Source organism: Callithrix jacchus, chromosome 5 (genome assembly GCF_049354715.1).
Source record: "Callithrix jacchus isolate 240 chromosome 5, calJac240_pri, whole genome shotgun sequence".
Taxonomy (NCBI): Eukaryota; Metazoa; Chordata; class Mammalia; order Primates; family Cebidae; genus Callithrix; species Callithrix jacchus.
The window spans coordinates 36,741,852-36,751,284 of NC_133506.1; the positions used below are offsets into that span (position 1 = coordinate 36,741,852).

The 9,433-nt window shown below is 50.4% G+C and overlaps 1 long non-coding RNA gene across 1 annotated transcript; it reads right to left on the reverse strand.

Moving 5' to 3' along the window:
- Positions 1–784: 784 nt before the first annotated feature.
- LOC144582474 (uncharacterized) lies at positions 785–7,154 on the reverse strand. Its single transcript, XR_013535178.1, has 3 exons — positions 7,021–7,154; positions 6,759–6,804; positions 785–923 (listed from the first exon to the last, which is right to left on the reverse strand). It is a non-coding gene; the product is annotated as an uncharacterized LOC144582474 (long non-coding RNA).
- Positions 7,155–9,433: the final 2,279 nt, after the last annotated feature.

The window sequence follows — 9,433 nt, forward strand, 5'->3', positions numbered from 1 at the left end:
TATAACACTAATAATAATAGGATATATAACGAACTATTAACAGTTATCGCCTCTGCCTCAGGGAGGTGAAAGGGGAGGGCCTCTACTTCCTAAGCTGTACATTTTCACACTTTTCATTCCCCTCCTGCTCATTTCTCTTTTTTCTGGATAGCAAGTATAACTTTAAAAATCAAGGAGAGGGGGGAATTGAAAATTTGAAAAAAAAAAAAAAAAAAGGGCAGAAATGATGGATTACTTAAGAAATGGGCCTGGACAACTGGCTAACAATTTGGAAAAAATAAAGTTAGATTTCTACCTTAAACCCAAATAAACCGCAGATGGCTTAAAGATTTAAATGCTAGAAGGTAACCATAAAAGAGTCCGAACACTTACACAATTTTAGGATAGGGAACAACTTCCTAAGGAGACATCAGATGAACAGACTGATTTCACGACATAATAATGGAAGGCTTCTTTCCATCAAAACATAATAAAATAAAGGTCAAACTGTGAAAAAAATGACAGACAATATGTAACAGAGGATGAAGAATTTTAATATAGAAAAAGCTCTTACAAGAATTCCTGCCTCTCATAATGGTTTTCCCTAAGCGAAGAATGGAGGGGAATTTGACCACAGTGAAACCAGGGTTTCTGAGGGCAGAAGGAAGGTAGAAGGGGAGGGGTTGAGCAGAGCTCCCAGGATGGGGGTGGACAGCTCAGGGGGATAGCTCCAGGGCCAGGGTTGGGTGACCTCCATGTGGCAGGGGTTCCCCACTCTCCCTGGGATTCAAGTTTTAGCTTGTGCCAGTCACTTCCCCAGCCAGCCTGGCCTCCCCACCTGGGACACTGAACCTTTTGCTGTCTTCCTCACACATCAGGCATTTCCCTGTGTCCATGACTTTTCCAAATGTCTTTCTGCTTGGCTCACTCTCTTTCCTCTCTACCTGAAAAAAATCCAATTGCTCCTTCAAGGCTCAGCTCAAATAACCGTGTTCTGCAAAACTGTCTTAAACTGACTGGGCACGGTGGCTCACGCCAGCACTTTGGGAGGTCGAGGCGGGCAAATCACCTGAGGTCAAGAGTTCAAGACCAGCCTGACCAACATGGAGAAACCCTGTGTCTATTAAATATACAAAATTAGATGGGCGTGGTGGTGCATGCCTGTAATCCCAGCTACTTGGGAGGCTGAGGCAGGAGAATCGCTTGAACTGGGGAGGCGGAGGTTGTGGTGAGCCAAGATTGTGCTATTGAACTCCAGCCTGGGCAACAAGAGCGAAACTCTGTCTCAAAAAAACAAACAAACAAACAAACAAAAAAACCACAACTGTCTTGAATCCATCTGCCCCTGCTGTCCCCAAGGAACTCCCCTTGGGCTCCTATGGGATCTGCCCATCAGTCTATTCAGCACTTCCTACACAGCATTGTCATTTTTTGCTCACCAGCTCACTCTAGACAAGGGAGTCCAGGGACCCCCTTTCCCTCTCTCCAGGTCCGGCAAAGAGCAAATGTTCAACTAATATTTCATGAACAAGTGCATTGTACTGTGAGCGACAGAGCAGGGGAACTGAACTGACAGTAGCTGAGTTTCAGGTTCAGTCCATTTATTTTTTTTGAGACAGGGTCTTGCTCAGTCATCCAGGCTGGAGTGTAGTGGCACGATCATGGCTCATTGCAGCCTTGAACTCCTGGGCTCAAGCAGTCTTCCCACCTCAGCCTCCTAAGTAGCTGGGACTACAGGTGTGTGCCACTGTGCCTGGCTTATTTTTTATTTTTTGTAGAGATGTTGCCTTGCTATGTTGTCTCAAGCTCCTGGTCTCAAGAGATCCTCCTGCCTCACCTTTCCAAAGTGCTAGGATTATAGGCGTGAGCCACTGTACATGACTGATTTATTTCCTAAAACAGTATGCTTTTATTTAAAATAAGGGCAAGTTGTTTAACTATGATGCAACTTAAGATAAATAATTATATATAATTCAATTATGATGTAATAATTTATCATACTTACATCATAGTTAAAAGATGCCAAATTTCAGTAAGATCAAAAGATTTACACTAAGGGACAGTGGTACCTGAATGCACTTGAACTATTGGAAGTCGTTGTCAGACTCCATGATGGCTTTCATCTTTATTTTTACTTTTTAAAATTTATAAACAAAAGAGGTTTGACTCATCATTCCGCACAACTGGGCAGGCCTTACAATCATGGTGGAAGGCGAAGGGGAAGCAAGGCACATCTTACATGAGGGCGGGGTGGGGGGTGGTGGGGGAGAGAGAGAAAGAGAAAGAGACAGAGGGCAACAGTGGCTTTCAATAGTGCAAGTGCATTCACACCAGGCACATTCCTGCTTTTTTAGATTCCTAGCTTCAGCCAGGAGCAGCTTAGTGGGAGAAAGAGCTACGATAGTGATGATAGTGACATTCCAAAGTTTTTTTTTTTGAGATGGAGTCTCGCCCTCCTGTTGCCCAGGCTGGAGTGCAATGGTGTTATCTCAGCTCTCTTGTGATCCCCAACTCCTGACCTTGTGATTCCTCTGCCTCAGCCTCCCAAAGCACTGGGATTACAGGCATGAGCCACCAAGACCAGCAACATTCCAAAGTTTTGTGGCAACGTGAAGGACGAAATGTGTCTGCGCTTGCACAGTGGCTGCAGCCCTTGGGCAGATGTGGAGACTGTGATGCTAAAGGGCACCAGGCAGCATGCAGCATGGGGAGCCTGAATGCAAGCCCCAGGGCAGGAAGTTTCGTCTATTGGCTCACCATGGGATCCCCAGCATCTAGACTAGCATAGTAGGCCTTCTGTAAATATCTGTTGAATGGGACGACTGAAATTAGTTCTAGAAGTGTCTGGGGATGGTGCTTGTTACCTCTGAAGGGTCTCCCAAGGCTAAAATGTTTTCATGAGTTAGAAAAATGGGGCTGTTCTCACTAAAGTTTTGGCCTTCACAGTGTGATGAGTGCAGAGGGGCATGGGGCAGCTTCAGAGACATGGCCAGGACCACAGTGGGTGAGAAAAGGGCACAAGGGAGGAGGGGAGCTCCCAAGATGGCAGCCCCTAGAGATCAGGCCTGGGTCTTGCTTTCCTCCCTGGGGCTAGTGCAGCAGGAGAGGGTGCTGGATGGGGGTGCTGGGGGCTGAGAGGACCAACCCAGCTTTACCAGGCCCAGAAGATAATGTGTACAAAGGGAGAAGGCAGCTGTATGCAGTAGGCTCAATAAAGAGGATTTGGGCTGGGTGTGGTGGGTCATGCCTATAATCCCAGTGCTTTGGGAGGCCAAGCTGGGAGGATGGCTTGAGGCCAGGAGTTCAAGACCAGCCTGAGCAACACAGCAAGATCCCATCTCTTGGATACATAAAAAAAAAAAAAAAAATTAGCCAAGCGAGTGGTGCACACCTGTAGTTCTAGTTACTTGGGAGACTCAGGTGGGAGGATCACTTGAACCCAGGAGTTCAAGGTTACAGCAAGCTAGGGTTATGCCACTCCATTCCAGCCTGAGTGATGGAATGAGAAATGAGACCCTGTCTCCCTAAAAAAAAAAGAATAAAAAAGATTTGCCTCGGTATAAAAGGAGGTTAAATTTAGGGCTCAAAAAGGTCAAGTACATTCTCAAAATCACAGACAGTGACAAAACGAGGATTCAATTTCACAACTTTCTAATTCCAGAGCCTACTGAAAAGTGAGGTCACAGGCACATGGCAGGCATGGAGCCCGGGTGAGCCAGGTCTCAGTCTGGGTCAGTGTAGCACTAGGGCTGGGGTCAGAACCACAGCCATTCTGGGGACAGGGCCAAACTAGGGTCAGGGTGGCCAGGCCTGAGGACAACAGGCTTTCCTGGCTTTGTGCCACCAGCCGGACACAGTGCCTCGGGATTGGTGGCAGGTCCTGCTGGAGCCCTCAGCTCCCTCACTCCGCCCCCCGCATCCAGGGCCTGGCCTGACCTTCCTCCCCAGGGCAAGGAACTGGCCTGGCTCTTATCCTGGAGGAGGCTGCAGCTGCTCCTGCAGCCCTGGTCCCAGCAGACAAAGGCGCTTTCTTTCCTAGCACAAGGTCTTGATTGCATGTTGCCCTGGATCCAAAAGTTCCTCTGAAGAAAGCGGTTCCCTCCCAGGGTGTGTGTGTGTGTGCACACACACATATGTGCTGGGTTTCAGGGAGTTGGTTGTCAGGGAGTTCAAACTGTCTCCCACCCTCCTGGGTTTAGCTGGCATTCCTCAATCTGCATCCTTTGTATACATCTTTAAGTGTGTATGCATGTATGTGCACACGGTAGTGTGTGTCTGTGTGAGCGTGTTTGTTCATGTCTCTGCAGCTGCAGGTGTGACTACCTAGTATGTACTTGTGCCTATTTCTGTACACATCAGCACATGCTTATACACAGTTGCAAGCCTATGTATCTGTGTAACTTGTGTCTGTGCCCACATGTGTTTGGGGGGGTGTATGCATGTGTTTCATGCGTGTGCCTACATGAGACACCTGGGAACAGGTCCCTACCTCTGCTGCCTCTGGCCATGCCCCGCTACCTGTTGCTGCTGTGTGGGGCTCTGGAGTATGCAAGGCCTCCTAAAATAGCCCCCTTTCTTCTTCCCAACCCCCACCCCGCCTCCGCATTTGTCTGGGAACAACCTGGCCTCTTTCGACTCTGGAGGAAGACAGGTTTGTACAGCTTGGCTTGGCCCACACACTTTCCAAAAGCTCCCCGGCTCCCAGCCGAACTCTTTATAAAAAGGGTCATGGGGAACAGCCTAGCAGAAAGGTGGGAACCCTGCCTGGGGGGCTCAGGAACCCTGCTCCAAGCCCCAAGATTAAATGGGAACAGCAGTTAGCTGAGCTTCAGCCAGAGACGGGCCCCTGCAGCATGAGGCTAAACTTGGTCAATGGACCCTTCACCCCCCATGAAGGGGACATAGCATCTCAGGGTCTCATGCCCAGGGTGGCAGAGCTGGGAGGGGCCCCAGGCCTCAGGCAGCTCAATTCCTCATGGGCGCACAGGAGGGAGAGGCCCAGAGTGATGCCCCAGGCCAGGCAGGAGCTGAGCCCCTTCCTGGCGTCCTGCAGCCCCTGGCCCTGGTGACCCTGCCATGGATAACGCTGGGTCTACCTCTTCTGCAGGGAGGTGGGTGCCTCTGCCAGACTTCAGAAGAGCAGGCTGTGGGCCTGGCTGCTCCTTTTGTCACGGTCTCCTGAGTCCATATCATGAAGTCAGTGTTTGAGCACCCAGTTGGTTTATCTAGCACTTGCCTGACTCGGGGTGCAGGGTACCTCAGGCTGTTTCTCCTAGTCCCACTGAGGCAGAAGGGAGGGGCTTTCTGTACTGCTATACCCCCTACTGGGGCTCCACTGGGTCTTTTTTTTTTTTTTTTTTTTTTGAGACTGAGTCTCACCCTACTGCCCAGGCTGGAGTGCTGTGGGCTCACTGCAACCTCTGCCTCTCGGGGTCGAGATTCTCCCGCCTCAGCCTCCTGAGTAGCTGGGATTACAGGTGTACACTACTACACCTGGCACATTTTTGTATTTTTAGTAGAGAGGGGGTTTCATCATGTGGGCCAGGCTGATCCCGAACTCCTAACCTCAAGTGATCTGCCCACCTCGGCCTCCCAAAGTGTTGGGATTACAGGTGTGAGCCACTGCACCCAGCCTCCACTGGGTCTTATGGGTGTCCTAAGGTGAAGACAGGAGGGAAGTCCAATAGGTATAAACCTATCCCAGGTGGATACTCAGGGCACAGGTGGCATCCCCTTCACTGGTCTATCATGGGAGACACAGGGGCTGCTGCTGGAGGAGATGCCATAGCCATGTGGCAGGGGCAGGCTGGTGGGGCACCCGGGGAAGAGGAGCCTGGAAGCCTCAGCCCAGACATGGTTCCAGGGGGCTCCTGGGTGCTGGAAACAGAAGAGACACACTCAAAGAGGCTGGTTCCTTCGGTCTATCCCCAGTGACCCCGCCAACCACCCCTCTCCTCTTCCCTTTTCCAGGTGGGAGGGATGGTAGCTGGGAAGCTTTGCTCTTATCTGTCATGTGCCCAGGCCAGGCACTGAAACTCAAAAGCCAGGCAGAAAATCTTTTTGTCTGCTTCCCATTGTCATATCTTATCCCTGAGAAATAGTCATGGACCAGCCCAGCTTGAAAGGGAGCCAGAGAACACAAGAAACAACCAGGAACTCCAGAGAAAGGTCAGGGTTTCAGAATGATGTCCGCCCTAGTTGACTGTGCAGAGCAAGTGCCGTTTTGGATGGAGGTTTTACTTCTTTGAACTGTTGTTCCTTACAGAGATTGGGGTGGTTGGACTCATAAGGTGGGGGTGGTGGAAACTGACCCCTTGTCCTTGGGCCTGTTTTGGGGGTGCTGGGTTGTGCACTGGGAGTGGAGTTGGCGAGGACTCTGAATCTTCCTCCCACGCTCAGTCTAGGGATGGGAGCTGCCTCTCTGTTCCCTCATGGGACACTAATTATCCCCAACTTGTCTGGGGGAAGAAAGGAAGTAGCTACAGGGGCTTAGCCAGGAGGAACACCTGCTCCCCTGCCCCACCACTCTCCAGCTTTCCCTCCCTCTCTCCTTCCCTCTCTCTCAGATGCACACCAACAGTAGGAGTATCCTTATATATGGATGTCCTGCTTCTTGATGGAGAAATCTGACAATGTACTGGGGTGACGGTAGGCATGTCTTCTATCTGGGCAGGCCCAAGGGGTTGTGGCTGGGAGCTTTACTCAGCCTTCTACCATCCACCCTAGAGGCCAGCATGACCCCCCCACTCCCACCGCCACCCCCTGCCCAAGGCACTCACCAAGCCTTGGCCCCTGGGCTCTTTGCCGGTCTGGAAAGTCTGGGATCTGTGAATGGAAAAGCCTGGGTCAGAGCTGGAGTGGGGAGTGGGTGGGGGTTGGGAGCTGTGTCTACAGAGTCTAGAGTTTTCTTGGTCTGATCCAGGAAAGAGCCTAATCACCCAGCAGTGCTGAGTCTCTGCCTGCCCTGTGCAGCGTGGCCCTTCCCCGCCCGGCTCTCCTGCTCCAGGAAGCCCTGCAGGGGGCTGTAGTGGGATCACTTACTCTTTGGAAGTCCCTGAGGATTCTCAAAAAGCCCCAAGGCGCTGGAGACAGAGACAGGTGAGGCCTGATTGTCATCCTGAGGGGGAACAGGCGCACACGGCCAGCAGGGGCCTGATGGTAGATGAGACGAGGGGGATGTTGCAAAGCTGCTTCAGTCTGGCCACAGCACTGCGTTGACCTGGACTCCTGAGCCTGTCCTAGTGTCCTGCTTCTGAGAGCCAGCTGGACATCTCAGAGGGGGAACAGGATGGTCACTCTCGAGGCAGGAGGATTGCTGAAGCCCAGGAGTTTGAGGCTGCAGTGAGCTATGATCGCACCACTGCACTCCAGCCTGGGTGACAGAGGGAGACCTTGTCTCAAAAAAACAAAAACAGATAGACAAAAAAGACTGAGTATGAATAGGGGAGGGGGCAGGGCAGCCCCAGTGTTTCCTCCAAAGTGAAAGTATGCCCTGGTGGTTTGGAGGCTGACCCTCAAGCATGCCCAAAGCTGAGGGCTACTTTGAAGTGTTTTGTCTCAAAAGTAGACGTGAATCTTACATTCTACTATGTGATTCATTTTTATACAAAACCATGTTTGAGTTAATATGATTTTTTTTCTTTTTTAAGCAGAGTCTTGATCTGTTGCCCAGGCTGGAATGCAATGGTGCCTTCTCAGCTCACTGCAACCTCCACCTCCTGAGTTCAAGCAATTCTCCTGCCTCAGCTTCCCAAGTAGCTGGAATTACAGGCATGTGCCACCACACCTGGCTAATTTTTCTATTTTTAGTAGAGGTGGGGTTTCACCACATTGGCCAGGCTGATCTTGAACTCATGACCTCAGGTGATCCACCTGCCTATGCCTCCCAAAGTGCTGGGATTATAGGAGTTAGCCACTGTGCCCGGCCATATGAAATATTTTAAATGAGTTTTTGCACTGAATCTATGAATAAAATTGATGCTGCAGGATGGGGATTGACAAACTTTTCTGCAAAGGATCAGACAGTATAATAAATATTTTAGGCTTTGCAGGCTGCGTGGTCTGTGGCCACTGCTGTCCTAGCCCAAAAGCAGCCCTAGACAATTCACAAAGGAATGAGTATAGCTGTGTTCAGTAAAACTTTATGGCCACTGGAATTTTGATTTGGGATCATTTTTATGTTTATGAAATAATTCCCTTTGATTGTCCAATTATTTATAAATGTGAGTCCTGGTTCTTGGCTTGTGGGCCATAGCTCTGACTCTACTCTGGGAAGAAAGTGTGTTGGGCCCATGGCTATACATGCAAAGCCAAGGTCTGAGTGACTCTCAATTTTGGAATCAGACCCACCTCTAAATTGTTTTTTCCTACTGGTTGTGCCACTGAAGGCAGGTGACAACCTACTTGAGCCTGGTCCTCTCCTGGAGGTGTTTTGGAATGAGCTCTCACAAGGTCTGCAGAGTGGCCTGAAGACTAGGTACTAACTAAATGGTGTTGTGGCCACCTTTCATGGGGCATGTGGCTGAGCTGCCTTGGGTGGGAGGAAGGTCATGGCTAGCCTATGGGTGGGTGAGATGTGCCTTTTTCCCCTTCCTGGTCAGCTCCCCCATCCTTTTCCCCAGGCCATTCTCGCCAAACAGTGTCCCATCCCCTGCCATCCCTCTTTCCACCTTCCAAGGTTGGACACTGCTTCTCACAGGCCCCTTGGCCCTGGACTGGTGAGTCCAAGCGCTCAGACACTTATTCCCTAGGCTAAGCCCCAGCTCAGAGGCCTCCTAGCACCAGCACAGCAGGCGTGGGAAAGAAACTCTGAAGCTAACGCCTCCCCACTGGCCTCAGGGATGATGGTAGCTGCAGCCCAAGGGCCAGCAAGGGCCAGAGCAGCCTCCCTCCCCTGGCTCATCATTTGTGCTTAGTGCTATTTCATGAAGCTGCACTCTAGAAGGATGGCCTGCTCCCAGCCTCAGACTAAATAAAGATGCCCATACTGGCTCCACGCGTGATCAGTTTACAGCTCTGGAATCAGTCCTTTTGAGTCCCCAAAGCCCAGCCCTGACATTTTCCAGCTGGATGACTGGGCATTACTTAGCTTCTCTGGGCCTCAGTTTCCTTGTATGTATGAGGACAACCTGTTGTGGGGATTGAGAATTTGGCTATAACATACATAGAAGAAATCCTATTCATAGGAAGTGCCCAGTAAATAGCACATTATTGCTACTAAGTAAGTTTACCAGATAAAATACAGATGTCTGATTAAATCTGAGTTCCAGATAAACAACAACAATTTTTTTAGGCCAGGGGTGGTGGCTCACGCCTGTAATCTCAGCGCTTTGGGAGGCTGAGATGGGAGGATTGCTTGGGGCCAGGAGTTTGAGAGCTGCTAGGGCAACATATCAAGACCCCATCTCTACAAAAGATAAAAAATTAGCTGGGCACTGGTGGCTCATGCCTGTGG